The sequence below is a fragment of the Trachypithecus francoisi genome, unplaced genomic scaffold (assembly GCF_009764315.1).
Source record: "Trachypithecus francoisi isolate TF-2019V2 unplaced genomic scaffold, Tfra_2.0 Lachesis_group0, whole genome shotgun sequence".
Lineage (NCBI taxonomy): Eukaryota > Metazoa > Chordata > Mammalia > Primates > Cercopithecidae > Trachypithecus > Trachypithecus francoisi.
Window position 1 is genome coordinate 78,962,546 of NW_022681453.1, and position 14,343 is coordinate 78,976,888.

Genomic DNA, 14,343 nt, shown 5'->3' on the forward strand with positions numbered 1-14,343 from the left:
TACTCTGAAGTTATATTTAGCACTCTTTAAAATTTTGACATTTTAGTAGCTTTCATATTTTCATAAAATTATTTATTTTCAAATTTTACCAGGTAAACATAAATACATGCCCTTATACAAGGCTATAAGTCTAAGCAATTAATACGCTTTCACTTATCATTTTATTCCTCTCTGTGAACCTCATATTGTGTGTTTTTCATCTTGTAAACATCATTATGGCTCATAAATCTTTTCACTGACAAGAGATAAAATTTATTTTACAAAAGAAAGAAACGCTCACTTTATACAGTTTGAAAAATATTGGTGGTGTAAACAGATAGTTACTATTTTTGTGGATATCTACAATCAATCACTTGAATAATATACTTTGCCCTCAAGGAGGGCGTGCATAATTCCCACCTCTCCACTCTTTGGGTATGGACTGCACATTTTGATGTTTTTCCCAAGAACATAGTAGGGAGAGGGAGTAAAAAGGAGTAACTTTACAGTGGGGAAATCTGATAGACATTACTTTGTCAGGTGATCAAGGCCAACATTGACAATGATAACTCATGTTATGACTGAAGTTGATGTCAACGACTACTAAGCAAATAGAACAGAGACTTCCTCCTCAAATCATGGCTTACCCAAAGAACATTGTGTATTGGGACCAAGGTACATTGAAATAGCAACTGAAGTTTAAGTTGTTACCAGATTAAAATAGATATAGTTATTAGTTATAATTACAGATTACAGTTATAATTATAAGATATTTTATGTAAGCTCCATGGTAACCACAAAGGAAAAAAACCACTAGTAGGAAAACAAAATATAAAAAAGGAATAAATCAAAACGTATCACAAATCAACAAATTACAAGAATACAGCAAGAAATAAATAATTGAAGAAAAGAATTATAAAATACTCAGAAAAGAATTAACCAAATGGCAATATCAAATAGTTATCAATGACTACTTTAAAAGTAAATGTATTAGATTCTCCAATCAAAAGACACAAAGTGACTGAATAAATAAAAACAAGGTGTAGCAATGTGCTGACTAAAAGAGATTCATTTTAGCCTTAAGGAAATACATAGGGTGAAAGTGAAGGAATGGAAAAAGATATTTTATGCAAATGGTAACCAAAGAGAGTAGGGTTGCCATGCTTATAATAAACAAAAAAAGAAAACTTTCAGTCAAATTCTGCCAAGATACAAAGCAGGTCACTATATAATGATAAATGGGTCAATTTGTCAAGAGATATAACAATTGTAAATATATATGCACCTAATATTAGAGTACATAAACATATTAACAGAATTGAAGAAAGAAATAGAAAGCAAACAACAATAGCATGGAACTTCAACACTCCATCATCAACAATGGATTGATTATGTAGGCAGAAAATCAATAAGAAAATAGCTGACTTCAATAACCCTGTAGACCAAATGGACCTAACAGACATATACAGAGCATTTCACCCAACAGCATCAGAATATACATTCTTCCTCAAGTACACATGAAGTATTTTTAAAGATAAATTGTACATTGAGCCACAAAACAAATCTTAACAAATTTAAGAAGATGAAATCATATCAAGTATTTTTTCTGACAACAATAGTATAAAAGGAAAAAAATTACAAATTTGTGAAAATTAAACAATACATTCCTGAAAAACGAATGGGTCAAAGAAAAAAATCAAAAGGAAAATCAAAAATATTTTGAGAGAAAGAAAAATGGAACACAACACACCAAAACACACGGGATGCAACAAAAAAAAATTTTTAAGAGGAAAGTTTACAGTAATAAATGCCTACATGTAAAAAAAAAGTCTCAAATAATTAACCTAATTTTACACCTCAAATAATGAGAAAAAGAAGAACAAACTAAGCTCAAAGTTAGCAGAAGGAACAAAGATCAAAGATTAGAGCAGAAATAATAAAGACTGGAGAAGAAGTAACTGAAGTAAAAAGATCAGAGCAGAGATAAACAAAATAGGGACTAGAAAAGCAATGGAAAGTATGAAAGAAATTGACAGCTGGTTCTTTGAAAAGATAAAACTGACAGAAGTTTAGCTAGACGAACCAATAAGAAAAGATAGAGGACTCAAATAAATAAAAAATAAACAAAAGAAAATGCTTCACTAGAGATCACAGAAATACAAAGAATCATAGGAGACTACTATGAACAATTACATGCCAACAAATTGGATAAAGTAGAAGAAATTAATAAATTCCTGGAAGCATGCAAACTACCAAGACTGTATCATAAAGAAATAAAATTTCAAAAAAACTACCAACAACGAAAGTCCAGAACCAAATGGCTTCACGGATAAATTTCACCAGTGACCTAAAGAAGTATTCATGTCAATCCTAAAATTCCTTCAAAATATTAAAGAGGAGGAAAAATAAGTTTAGTAGTATCTTCATAACAAAGCCAGATACAGACACTACAAGTAAAGAAAATTACAGACCAATATTCCTGATGGACATATATGCAAAAATATTCGACGAAATACTAGCAAACCCAATTCGACAGGACAGTATAAGGATCATACACTATGAATAAGTGAGTGGTGGTGGAAAAACTGCATATCCACATGCAAAGTAATAAAGTTCGACTCTTGTCTTATACCATATGCAAAAATTACCCAAAATGTATTAAGTACCTAAATGCAAGATCTGAAATTGTAAAACTCCTAAAAGAAAACATTGGGGAAAACCTCCTTAATTTTGGTTTTGGCACTTTTTTTCTTTGCTATGACACCAAAAGCACAGGGAACAAAATAAAAAATAAACAAAAGAAAATGCTTCACTAGAGATCACAGAAATACAAAGAATCATAGGAGACTACTATGAACAATTACATGCCAACAAATTGGATAAAGTAGAAGAAATTAATAAATTCCTGGAAGCATGCAAACTACCAAGACTGTATCATAAAGAAATAAAATTTCAAAAAAACTACCAACAACGAAAGTCCAGAACCAAATGGCTTCACGGATAAATTTCACCAGTGACCTAAAGAAGTATTCATGTCAATCCTAAAATTCCTTCAAAATATTAAAGAGGAGGAAAAATAAGTTTAGTAGTATCTTCATAACAAAGCCAGATACAGACACTACAAGTAAAGAAAATTACAGACCAATATTCCTGATGGACATATATGCAAAAATATTCGACGAAATACTAGCAAACCCAATTCGACAGGACAGTATAAGGATCATACACTATGAATAAGTGAGTGGTGGTGGAAAAACTGCATATCCACATGCAAAGTAATAAAGTTCGACTCTTGTCTTATACCATATGCAAAAATTACCCAAAATGTATTAAGTACCTAAATGCAAGATCTGAAATTGTAAAACTCCTAAAAGAAAACATTGGGGAAAACCTCCTTAATTTTGGTTTTGGCACTTTTTTTCTTTGCTATGACACCAAAAGCACAGGGAACAAAAGAAAAAATAAACAAATAGGACTACATAAAGTGTAGCTTCTGCAGAACAAAGGAAACAATCAACAAAAAGAAAAGGCAACCTACAAAATGAGACAAAATACTTGCGAACTATATATCTGATAAGGGGCAAATATTCACAATATATAAGGAACTCACACAACTTAATAGCAAAAGAAAAAACAGAAGAAAAAGAAAAGAAAACAAAATCAACTTGATTTAAAAATGAGCAAAGGACCTGAATAGACATTTTTCTAAAGAAGACACACAATGGCCGATAGGTAAATGAGAAGGTGCTTAGCATCACTAATCATCAGAAAAATGTAAATCAAAACCACAATGAGATACCACCTCACACCTGTTAGGATGACTACTATAAAAAAGATAAACTTTGGTAAGGGTGTGGAGAAAAGGGAATACTTACACACTGTTAGTGAGAATGCAAATGTTTTGATTATCAAAATAATATGAAACTACAACAAGAATAGAGAGACAAACCAATGATTCAGATTGACATTGTGATAAATTTTACTATTAAATATATTTAGTATATTAAAATGTTGCATTACAAATTAATAATGAATAAAATGACTTCTTAATAAATGATACTAGGCTAATTGGTTAACAATGAAGAAAAAGTTAACTTAATATCTAATATTATACCTTATGTTAAAGTTAACCTAATATTAAAATTAGGTCTTGGAAGATAAAACAATCATCTACAGAAAGATAAAAAAGACCAGGAGCGTTGGCTCATACCTGTAATCCTAGCACTGTGGGAGGCTGAGGCGGGCAGATCCCCTGAGGTCAGGAGGTTGAGAACAGTTTGACCAAAATGGTGAAATCCCATCTCTACTAAAAATAAAAAATTAGCCGGGTGTGGTTATGCACGACTGTAATCCCAGCTACCTGGGAGGCTGAGGCAGGGAATTGCTTGAACCCGGGAGGTGAAGGTCGCAGTGAGCCGAGATCGCACCATTGCACTCCAGAATGGGCAACAAGAGAGAAACTCCACCTCAAAAAAAGAAAAAGAAAAAAAAAGAAAAAGGAAACCGTAAGTAGAAAATATAGGAGAATATGTATTTTGAAATGTTTGAAGACTGTTTTTTTTTAAAAAAAGAGATAGAGTCTTGCTCTGTGGCCCAGGCTGGAGTTCAGTGGCACTATCTCGGCTCACTGCAACCTCCACCTCCTGGGTTCAAGTGATTCTCCTGCCTCAGCCTCCCGAGTAGCCATATCCAGTTAATTTTTTTTGTATTTTTTTAGTAGAGATGGGATTTCGCCTTGTTGGCCAGGCTGTTCTTGAACTCCTGACCTCAGGTGATCTGCCCACCTTGGCCTCCCAAAGTGCTGGGATTAGAGGCATGAGCCACCGTGCCCATCCGAAATGTTTAAAGACTTTTTAAGTATGAAAGCAAGATATGAATTCACAATGAAAATATTCATTAAGTTGACTAAATGTATTCATAACTTTAATTTTTTTCAAAAAAGAAAAATGACAAAAAATTTTCAGGGATATGAAGAATAACAAATTAGTAACTATATTATGTAATTGTAGATATACCAATCAATACTGTAATACAAAATTTTCAATGGAAAAATAAGACATTCCACTAAATAAGAAAATAGTCAATTGAAAAAATTATCAAAATTATTTGTGATAAAAAGATATAAATTAAAATACAACAAAATATCATTTTGTCTTATAGTTTTAAATGATATTTAATGCTGGCAAAATTATATTATCTGAAATCTTATTAACTTGATGATAATTTGGGGATAAATAATCGAGGCTAAATATACGAATATCCTTTAGGTTAGTAATATAATTACTAGGAATTTAGCCTATGGAAATAATCATAATGAATTAGAACGTTTATGACAATAAATAGGGATGGCAAATTTAAAACAAAATAGATGTTTATAAGCAAGAAGGAAAGTTAAGTTAGGGTCTTTATAATAGAATATTGATCTCGTCACAGAAATGATAACTTTGTGAGGTAATGTATTTGTTATTTAGCTAGATTTAAACATTCCACAATTTATATACACTTGAAAGCATGTTATACATAATACATGCAATTTTACACAAAATTTTATAATTAATAAATTTGAAAAAATAATAGTATAGAAATATCGGTAGGCTTCCACAATTTTTAAACGACATGAAATTCTCACAATGTTATAGTGAGTGGAAAAAGGAAAATGTAATATATAAACGACATGATTCAAAATACAGATTCATACATATTTCCATATGTGTGTATGTTATAAGGTTAGATAGGTATCAGAAAGAAAGTAAAACATTGATACTGGATGTGTCTCCATGTTTGGTTGTCTGCCATTTCATTGATTTTTTTTACTTTTATGTTTCTAATTTGCTATTGTAAATATGTACCGCTTTTATAAACATAAAAATGCAATCAATATTATTTTAAACATTCATTATATTGCCAAGTTATCGAATAGTCATGAACTTTGGAAAAACTGATAACTACCTAATTTTTCCCAGTGTAAGAAAGAAAAAACCCACCTAAAAAGAAATAGGTTAAAACACAAAGTTTACGTAGATATTTCCTACATGAACTGAGAATGGTTGTTTAATTTTTTATATAACAACTTATATCGCCTGCACTTCTAGGATTAATACAGCCCACACTCAATAATAGGTTGCTGAATGTTGCTATTTTACAAAGCCTGCATTTCTAACTCTAAAAAATTGCTTCATGAAAAAAATATAAGATATTTTTATCAGACAAAAGCAAGCCTACAAAAATGTGTATAGTATGACATTTACATTTTAAATGTCATATATTTATACAATATTTTAACATAATTGTGTATATATAAACTCCATTACAGCATAATTGCATTTAAAAAGTCTGGAAAAATACGTATTATATTGTTCACGGGGTCATCTCTATAGAAGGGATTGAGGGACTGGGCCTGGTGTCTGTGGTCAACAGAAGCATTTTGTTTCTCTCTGTTGTTTGAAATATTTGTAATGAGTATAACTATTTATTGTTTATATCATCAGACATAATATATTACATAAAGGATTAATTATTTGGACCTTTCCATAGCCTCTCTAATAAGCAAAGAACATGCCATTACCTGTATAGATGTAGAAAGCATGACCCACCAAAGTTTGGCTTTGGAAATCTAACTATATTTTCTAAAATCTCCCTGTAAAATTCCAAATACTGCTTTCTTTAAAGTGTGGTCCTTCGATCAGCAGCATGAGCATTACCTGTGAACTGTTAATTATACAAATTCTTAGACCTCATTCTAGACCTCCTGGATCAGAAACTCTAGGAGTAGGGCCCAGAGTTTTAACCATCTGTATTTTAGCAAGCCCTCTACATGCTGCCAATGCACAATAAACTTTGAACATCACTGTTATGTTGAGTTAGAATCAGGTATTTTAAATGCTTTTTTGGAAAAAGGCTGTACAATAAACCAATGATGTGATTGAACAGATTGCAATCTAACCATACAATTGTTAATAAAACAGGGGGCAGAAACACAATATTAACTCGGAGGGTCATTAAAGCACACAGTAGTTCTCTATCCCAAATCCATTTCTCTTTCCTAAGGATAATTCCAATTTGTCTCAGTCCCGTCCCACAGGACGACCATGTAAACCAGTTCTGGCCAATGTGCTATAAACAGATGCAAGCATTTTTACGTTTTTAAAAGCATGAAGGCTCAGCTGACTTGTTTCTTTTGACTCCTCCACCCATTTTTCTTTTTTGGCATGTGGATGGGTTGTCTATAGGTACAGTGGTCATCTTGGAATGACCAGAATGAACGCCATATGGTAAAGATGGCATGGAAGAAAAATTGAAGCTGACTGGGGACATTTTTTGACATCATGAGCATGGCATTATTTCATAGGCCCACTATGACTTATCTTCAGACTTCAAAGTAAATTCTTATTTGGGAAAGCCACTGTCATCTCATGCAATTTGGGTACAATCCTAACTAATATAGCAAATAATACAGAAGGTTCAATTTCAGTCAGATAAAAGAAGTACAATAAAATAAGGTGTGGAAAAGGGAGAAACGAGAGATATAAAATGTATATGGCACAAAAGAATATAGGTTGACAAAGATCAATAAGAAATGACATTCCATTCCATTTATGCTTTAGATGCTCTAAATTTAGATTTGAATTTTTCTTACTACTCTGTTATAAATGTTCCTGCCAACATTACGCTCTGCAATTGTCGAGGAACAGCCTTCATATTTCTATTATCTAGGATGCCATCTGACAATTCTTTCATATAATCAGGCAAATGCCCCCAACAGATGTGAGCTTCTTGTTTGTAACACAGCCACTCTTCAGACACACAGAAATAAAGTTTTAGTAAGATAAGTAACAGGACTCCATCCTGTTTTACTGTTAACTCTTTTGGATCTTTGGTTTCTGGCAGGACTTGGCCAGAACCAGAGGTCTGTTTTCATCCTTGCTTACAAAATTGTAAAAAGGACAGACAAGTCCTTTAAAAAACTTCATCCCATTATTCTATCCCAATTCTTTTACTGGAAAGATGACTCTCTCCAGCATATCCCAGCTCTGCTCTCCAGTGAGTGACAGGAACAGTTTCCCCAGATAGCTAGATATCATTCTCTCACACTTTGAGTTCTTGATTTCAGATATAGCTGTAGTCTAGTGCTGAAAAACATTTTCCCACATGTCTTCTTACCTCCCATTACAAAGGTGGGCTCATTCAATACGCTTGCTTTGTGTCATATTGTCCATGGATGGCATTGGTGATTTCCAGTCCTCCCTGGAGCCAGTATGTATTCATTTCCAAAGAAAGCTTTGCCACTTGTTTTCCCCTTTCTTATAATAGCAGCAATAATTCCAGCTTTTGGCATGAAACAGAAAACATCACTACTTACTACTAGACCTTGGCAAACTTTCCACAGCCTTGTGTGTGTTGTGCTTTCACCTCTGGGACAGTGGCTTAAAGAAATAACTTTTAGTAACATTTATATATAGATGTCTGAGAATAAGGAAGATGCAACTAAGTGTGTATTGGGAATTTCTTATTGTTCAACAGTGTTTTAAAAGTACAAATGAAAAATTTCCTGACCTCACTACAAAGTCAGAATAAATTTTGTCCCTTTGATTGTCATGGCACAACTCTTTTGCTAAGCCAGAATACATCCGCTCTGTAGCGTCTCAGCATTTTATTTAGCTAGCTAGTGAAATGGGATATATTCCAGGCAGGCTGCATAAAGGGCTAATTTTTCCTCCTTTTATTTACACATTGATGTGCATATTTTCTTCCATAAGGGTCAAAGAATTCTACATTTTACTAATACGACCTCAGAGGACAGCCTTTCTCTCAGCTGTTTCTATTTTCTTAATGGAAAAGCTGAAACATAAGAAGGCTTTGATTTTTGTACCTAAGTGTGATGCTCCATCTGAGTACATTTCTCCTCTCCTCAAAGAGAGTAAATGGTCCTTTTGATATTTACAAGAGCTCTGTAATTCCAAGAGAATTAGATTGAAAGGGGAGATGGAAATATGGTGCCCTGAATGCAAAGCACCAGTTCTTAAGTGTTCTTTGCTTTCCTTGTGTTATTAACTTTGTGTGCTTTGCTCTTCAACTTTAAGAGAAACGGTGCCAGTTCACAGGAGGCTGAAAATGTCTTAGAACATTTCAATGAGTACTTATAAAATTAAGATGTTTCCATCCACAAGTGTATCTTTGATGATGACTCACTGAGAAGTACAGGTGGCCACTTGATTAACAATACACTTCACCGAAGTGTGACCCCTGACAGGCAGGAGCAGCCTTCCTTGGTTTGGTGTAAATCAGCACAGTTTGCTGTATGCCCCGTCCTCATAGTCCTATAAAGCATCTGGAACTCCTGGCGTAGTCCAGAGGTAGTAAAGCCACTATGGCATTTTGCCTCTCCTGTTGGGGCCGGTGGGGGAGGGTGTCTCTGAGAAGAGAAAGAAGCTGTTCAAAAAGGTCTCTAAATATTTCTAATGTGCATTAGAGCATGTCAGACATCTAGCTCCAGTGCAAGCTAATGATTCTGTGAAAGGTTGGTCTCCCAAATGTGTTCCACAGGTGCAGCATGAATTAATCTTGTTCAATAACTGCATGGCCTTCTGCTCCTTCAGAGTATTTTGAAAATATTGCAGAATATTTTCATATCATGGTAGCACTAACAGCAATAATTTGTTAATAGGTTATAGTTACCTCGTCCCTGGTTTTTCTCTTTTAAAAGCGTCTATATCCCCAGATTTTAGCTCTGTTTTTTTTTTTTTTTTAACTTTACACTTAAACCTATAGTGGCAAGTATTGTTTTTTTAACTCTTGATCTTTTCTCTAAAATGTTAATCAATGTTAAGGCAATGTAAGAATTACTAGCTTGTCTACCTATTTATTTCTCAGTAACTAAACTTGATCATGAATTTTAGATATATTTATTTTATATTAAGTTTACTCTGACAATGGGAAACCTGGGCCTCATTATCTATAATTTAATGTTCAATATTATTTAATGCATTATTTAACACTTGTATACACATAAATTTGTTTCAGAATTGCTAACCTGTAATCTGTATGGGAAAAACAAAATTACCAATTAGCAAACAGTGTATATACAGTATCTTTATAGGTTCAGTCAAAACAGTTTTTGAAAATTGGCCAGTTTTTTTTTTTTTCACCCTTCTCAATGAGGTTTGATTCACATGTCACAGTCTGCATTTCTGCCTGAAATTTCACAACATGATGGGAAATATATATATATATCTGCATATAGTGAGTAGATTTGCATACATTCATAGAGTCATACGTCCACTAATTCTTACAGAACAGTTCCATCACCCAAAACTCCCCTTATGAAGCCGTTTTGTAGACAACCATTACCCATGCCCCCAACTTCTGTCATTTACCAATCTGCTTTATATTCCTATACTTTTGCTATATAAAATGTCATATAAATGGAACCATACAAAATGTAGCCTTTTAGGTCTGCCCTCCATCACTTAGCAAAATACCCGTAAGAATTGTCTACATTGTCGTGTGAGTCAATAGCTCATTTCTTTTTTAGGAGTATTTTATTTCATGGATGAACAATAGGCTGTTTTTATATTCACGTGTTAAAGGTCATTTTGGTTGTTTCTAATTTTTCAAAGTTATGAATAGAGCTTCCACAAACATGTACGTACAGGTCTTTGTACAAATTTACTTTTAAACATCTTTACTGAAATACAATTCACAAAATGTGAAATGTATAAAATTCACCCACTTCACATCTACAATTCTATAGTACTTAGCATATTCTCAGATATGGGCAACCATCCTCACAATTTTAGAACATTATTATCACCTCAAAAAAGAAACTCTGTGCTAAAGCAGTCACCTCCGAGTCTCCCCACATCCCTCCCCGCAACCCTAAGCAATCGCTAATCTTTTTTCCATCTTACCTTTGCTGGATAAAATTTTCTCCTTGTCTTTAGCTTTCAGCATCTTTAATATGATGTTCTATTTGAGCATCTCTTTGCATTTATCTTACTTGAAGTTCATTATGTGTCCTAGATGTATAGACATGTATCTTGCAGTAAACTTGGAAAGTTTTAGCATTTACTTCTTTGAATATTTTTTCTGCTTCTTATTCTATCTGTTCTCCTTTTTGTACTCTCGTTACAAATATGTTGTGGTTAACGGTGTTCCACACTCTGAGTCTTTGTTCCTTTTTCTTTATTCCTTTTTTTCTGTGTTTTTTGAGTTGCATAATCTCTATCAAACATCTCCAAGTTCACAAATTATTTATTCTGCCAGTTCAAATCTACAGTTAAGCACCTCCAGTGAAATTATTTTAATTATTACACTTTCAACTCCAGAATTTTCATTCGTACTTTATATTATATTTTATTTACTTCTTTCATCATGGTTTCCTTCTGTTCTTGGACTTAATTATAATGGTTACTTTTGTTATTAGAAAAAGGTGTCCCAATCTAGACCCCGAGAAAGGGTTTTTGAATCTCTTGCAGACAGGAATTCAAGGAGAATGACATAGTGTAGAGAGACAAGATCATTTATCTAAAGCTACTCAGTTATAAACTAGGGCATCCTTATACAGCAAGCAGAGGAATATGCCATCTTTGCTTTAAATGCTTTGCATAATATAGGGTCTTATCTGTGTAAAGGCTGAGCTATGTCTATATGCAGGTATGCTGACTGTGTGACAAAATTTAGTACTCTGTTGATTTAAAGAAAGTTATCCTTGGCATTTTATTTCATAAGTGCATCAAAGCATGACTATAACTATCTTAAAAGCATATATTGTTATGCAATATCAGGATATCTGGACATTCTGCTGTTGTAGCAGTTTGTCCTTGCAGGCATTACTAAACTGCTTCGTTAGCCATAAACATCCTATAATCATGGGTCATGACTGGCAATGAATGTGCCTTGCTAGTTTTAAGATGAAGTTGATTTTAAAATGATATCACCTTGGCTTTCCTGTGCTCCTATTTCCCTAACACCTTGAAGTCTTTTTAATGTAAATCCAGCATCTGTTTGCTCTTGCAGGCAATTACTATTGCCTGTCTTTTTTCTAATGAATGGGTTATACTTTCTTGATTCTTTATATGCATCATAATGTTTTTTAGAAACTGGACATTTTAGACAATATATTATAGAAACTTTGTGTATTTGTCTTTTGTCTCTGGGATTTATTATTGTTATTTGATTATTTGTTTAGTGACTACAGGAGGCTTTTTTGTTTGTTTGTTTGTTTGTTTTTGAGACAGAGTCTCCCTCTGTCACCCAGGCTGGAGTTCAGTGGCATGGTCTCAGCTCACTGCAACCTCCACCCCCCAGGTTCAAACGATTCTCCTGCCTCAGCCTCCCAAGTATCTGGGACTACAAGCACGAGTCTTATTTTTGTATTTTTAGTAGAGACGGAGTTTCACTATGTTGGCCAGGCTGGTCTTGAACTCCTGACCTCATGATCCTCCCATGTTGGCCTCCCAAAGTGCTGGGATTACAGGCATGAGCCACGGTGCCTGTCCTCCAGGAGTATTTTAGTGAAGTTAATTTCTGACCCACCTCCATTCCCCGACCCCCACTTCCCTGACAGTGTTAATAATCTGATGCTGTTTCTCTTGGCCATGGTCAGTCACCCCGGATAAAAGTGGTTTGGGTATGACTCTGTCTGTCACTTTCCCTGACTACATCCAGCTGTAAGACTCCACTAACTGCTTGATTATTGCGCTATTACTTACAATAATGCCCTAGGGACATAAATGACTCTATAAACTAACCAACCAAATTTGGGCACTTTTGAAGGGATAGTTTTTGAGTGTTTAAGATTTGTTCTTACCCTGGGTTTTCTCAGGCAAACTAGCCAGCCTGAAGCTTAGTCCATATCTCCAAATAATCTGTCCATTTTGTTATTTACTACAATCTCTACTGTTGTTGAGAGTATCCTTAGACTTGAGCTCCTCCACACTCTGTTGCAAATTACATCAGTTCTTTTGATAGGAGATTTAGAGCTGTTTCAAAGCCTGTTTCTCCCCATCCAGGCAACATTCTGGGGCTATGGCTCTCGAGCTGGAAATGGAGACAGTGGTATGCTTCTCTCTGAGTGCTGCCTTCACTTCACAAGTGATGGTGGAGGTGGGGCAGTAGTCCTAGTGAAATGGGAGCGTTTCCTGGTCCCCTTCACAGGATGTGCAACAGGGGGGTGCCTTGTCTGTTAGGCCACTGCACACTCAAACCCCTTACAGGAGGGGACCTTGCAGATGGGCAGGTGCACGAGCCAGGGCGAGCGCTTTTAGACTTCAGCTTCATGGTAGAGTCTAGGGATGGGTGCCTGCGAATCCCAAAACCCCCGTGGGTGTGTTAAACCTTTAGCTCTGCCATCTGCAGACAGCTTCAGTGTTAACCAGCTCAGTTGCCTCTTGGTACCAGGGTTCTTTTCCAGTGTCCAGGAAGAATCAGGTCACCCAGACAAACTGAAGGATGGTAAATGTGGGGGATTTTATTGCCAAATGGAGGTGGCTCTCAGAGGGATGGATGGGGATGGAGTGGGAAGATGATCTTCCCCTGGAGTTCAGCCATCCCATGGCTAACCTCCTCTCTGACCATCCCCAGTCGAACTCCTCTTGATGTTCAGATGCTCCTTCTTTTCTCTCCTTCTCTACCGTGCTGCTCTTCTGCTCCTCTGCTCTTCTGCTCATGGAGCCTGGGGTTTGGAGTTAATATGGGTACAGGATTGGGGGCATGGCAGGCCAAAAGGCAACATTTGGGAACAAAAACAGAAATGCTTATTTAGTACTGTAAGTTTCCAGGCTTGAGGGTGAGACCTTTGCCAGAGAACCACCCTCTTCTTCCCAGTATTTTCCTGCCTCCTGTCCGTATCACTAGATCTTCTTGGCTTGCCTCTTCTAAAATAGAAGGGCCATCTTACAAGCTTCACCTTATGAGCAAGTTCAAGGGCAACCAGGCCCCAGTATTCTTGGTGATGCTTTGAAGAGGTAGAGCCTTCCTCCCAGAAGTAGGTGTCTGAACAGAAGAAGGGAGCCCTATCTCTTAGTTGTAATAGCCAGGAATTTTATCTCAGTAGCAGGTAGCTGAGGACAGGATGAGAAATTCTGATATTCTGCCAATTTCCAAAATATAGTCTTTGAACTGGTAGCCTACAAAAAGGGAAAGAGGGAACCCTATTCTTGACTGCATCAGTTTGCAGTGGAATTTCTGTCTTGTCGAGTTGGCGTGGGGAAGGGAGGTAGTGGGTGTCAGCTCAAATACTGCAGACTCTTAATGTTATTAATAAATGTTAGTATAGTTTCTTCAACAAACATGCAGTCAGAACCTGTGGGTTCTGAATTACAGATTCCACCAACTGTGGGTTAGAAAATATTCAGCGGGGGGAGA